Below are 3,356 nucleotides of genomic sequence, written 5' to 3'. Positions count from 1 at the left end.
AATCTAAATCTTAAATCAATTTTAATTTATGTTTTAACTTTAAGTTTTTTATTTACAGTTTTAGAATTCTTTTATCACTTAATTTTAATTGTTATCATTTATTATTAATAATTATTATTTAACTAGTGTCTAATTATTTATTATTATACTATAGTACTACATGTTATTAACTAAAGTATTTAATAGGCTATCACTAAAGTATTACACATTATTATATTAGTTTCTAACTTAATTATAGACTTGACTTAGTATTCTATATTTAATGTAATTATATAATTAGTGATTATATATTAGTATACATATTATTATATATTAGTATTACATGTTATTATATATTGGACCACTGGTTATTATATATGTTATTATACTTTAATATTATACATTATTATATTTTTGTGATTATACATTAGTATTACACGTTATTATACTTTAGTTATTATACATTAATATTACATATTATTATACTTTAGTTATTATAAATTTATACATTAGTATTACATGTTATTATATTTATACATTAGTAATTTAGTTTTACATGGTAGTAAATTAGTAATAATATTGTAAGAGTACGATGCTTACATATACTAAAAAATTATTAGTCATCAATTTAGTCTATATATATTATAGTATAATTATATTATTTTATAATATTTAGCTCATGCTAGTATAGTATTGAGTTTAACTAACTATATAAGATATAGTTATATAAAGTTTTCATGTAATTATATTTTAGTTATTATAAATTAGTATTACATGTGATTATAAATGTATATATTAGTATTTATCCATTAGTATTATATTTTATTATAATTATACATTAGTAAATTGGTGTTACATGGTAGTAGTATTATGATATTTACATATATTAAACTATCAATTAGTAACTAGTATTACATGTTATTATATATACTAATAATATTGTAATAGTATGATGTACGTTTACATATACTAAACTATTATTTTATAATAATAGTATTGAGTTTAACTAACTATATAAGATATAGTTATATCAAATTTATATGATTAATATAATTAAAAACACATATATTTATAAAATATGTATAATATTGGTGTTGAAGTTGGATTGGAGTGGAGTTGGAGTTGGTTCAACTCCACCTCCGACTCCATCGACTTCGCAGGAGAAAAAAACACCAACTCTAATGTAGGATTTGAAGTCAGATTTTTGGATTTTTCTCAGCTTTATATTAGGATCAATAATTAGTAATTTATTTTGGAGTTTTTCGGCTCACCACTCTTATCCCACACATTAAAGGAAAAAAAAAAAAAAAAAAATAGAAGTGTAGTGTATGTATGATGAATATAATTTTTCATTTACTTTGTAAAATTAGCTACGAGAAGCAGATCAACAGCAATTGGGTGCGCATGCACTTTAGCCAACCCACGAACAAACCTCTTAGTATCTGCCACGTACGTTGGCATTTAACTGAAATAGTTGATGATCAACAACGCCGTCCTTCTTGGCAACTGCTCTTAATTGATTCATACACACCGCTATATATCATATCATCGTCTTTTTTATATATCATATCATCTTCTTCTTGTTCTCTCCTCTCTATACCCACTGCTAAACTTCATAGACTGGTATATCTCTCAACCATAATCATGTATTCTCTTTCAGATGTTTCTTTCCGGCTTCTTTATTTTCCCTTCTCCGCAGTACTAAATTAATGCTCAACATTTTTCTGTTTTTATAAAATTTATTTTGCAGCTGCAACATTTTCTTGAAGTACTTTAATTTTAGAACATTTGAAGTTTCAGAGCTCCTAGAGCAACCAAGTTCCGAATCATGGGGAGGCTCTTTCTTATTGAATTCGATCCAGCCCCAGGCAAGACGTTCTGCTTGTGCAGTTCATGCTGTACCTACATTGCATTGAAGGACGACTTCATTTCCAAGGTACAACTGACCCAACTGTTCTCTTTCTCTCTCTCTTGCATGCTCTTCTTTGTCTGTGTGCTATCCAGTACGTGTCTGTTTATACCTTGAAGCCTAGGCAGTTGCACCATTTGAATACCTTTCCAAATCTTTTGGGTTTTCTTGGATAGTTTTGTAAGTAAAAAAGAAACGTTGTTGGAACTTGACTAGGAAGTAGCTAGGAAACGTGTTTTGAATCTTCTGGTGAATTTGATTCTTCTTGGGATGTGTTTTGGACATAGTTTTTGGTACCGTACCGTACCGGCCGGTACATTCCGTACCGGTCACCAGGCCGGTACAGGTAAGGTACCTGTTTCGTACCGGCTGAAATACCGGCCGTACCGGCCTGTATTTCAGCCTGTACCGGCTGGTATTTCGGTATTTCGACCTTCATGTTTTTTTTTTTTTTTTTTCATTTTTTTAAGTTATAATCTTATTTTTTTACCCCAATTTATATTAGACTATTTATAATTATATATATATATGTATTCATGTATAATTTATTCATATATAAATTATTATTTTGAAATATAATTTATATATATATTTATATATATAATTTATTTATATATCGACTATCCCGAAACGGTACACGAAACGGTACCGATATCGAAATATTTCGTTTCAATGCCTTGACCAGTACGCCATCCGTACGGTATTCAAAACATTGGTTTTGGAGATACGGCCCGCATTTTTTGGTTGATAATAAAATCATTGCCATATATCCACACAGGCACTGATCAGCTCCTTCCACCTTAAATAGTCAATATCCTCCACACAAACAGTGCACGTAAAAGATCGACGGCTTCCTTTGATCAATCTCACAGCTTTCTTTGTGTACTAATTTAATAACAAAAGAAAAAGAAGAAGAAGAAGAGCAGCACGAATGCATGCAGTTCAATTCCAAGTATAATTTTTGAGATCGAGATCTAGCTAGATTCTCGGTATTTGGTGTATACACATATATAGTTTAATTTCCGTCGTCTCTTGCCCTACTACAAATCGATCAGTATTAACTCTTCTTGTTTTGTTTTTGTTCTGCTTTCTTTATGGGTTACGTTCTTGCATGCATGTGTACGCATTAGAAAAATATCTAAATTAACTTCTCATTCAAAGAAGGCCCAAAGCATGAGGTGATACTGCCTGCAGGTATATTATGTGCTTCAATTTATTTTCGCTAGCAAGTATAAGAAATGAAAATTTCTAAAAAATTGATGAATGCGATCATTATTGCTATTACTTTCATTTCCATTCATGAGTATGAGTTTTGTCTAATTTGTACGTCATGAATTTTTCCCAGGACACCTGTTTCTCGTTGTCCTCATCCCGTATTAATCTAATTTGTATATATGAAAATCATATTGCGACAAGTAGATCCTTTTGTCTCACAACTGTTTGCAATGCATTTTGCAGAGTGTCTGCC

This window comes from Carya illinoinensis, chromosome 13 (assembly GCF_018687715.1).
Source record: "Carya illinoinensis cultivar Pawnee chromosome 13, C.illinoinensisPawnee_v1, whole genome shotgun sequence".
Classification (NCBI taxonomy): Eukaryota; Viridiplantae; Streptophyta; class Magnoliopsida; order Fagales; family Juglandaceae; genus Carya; species Carya illinoinensis.
The sequence above is the reverse complement of the archived record's forward strand: the minus strand, read 5'-3'. Positions refer to the sequence as shown.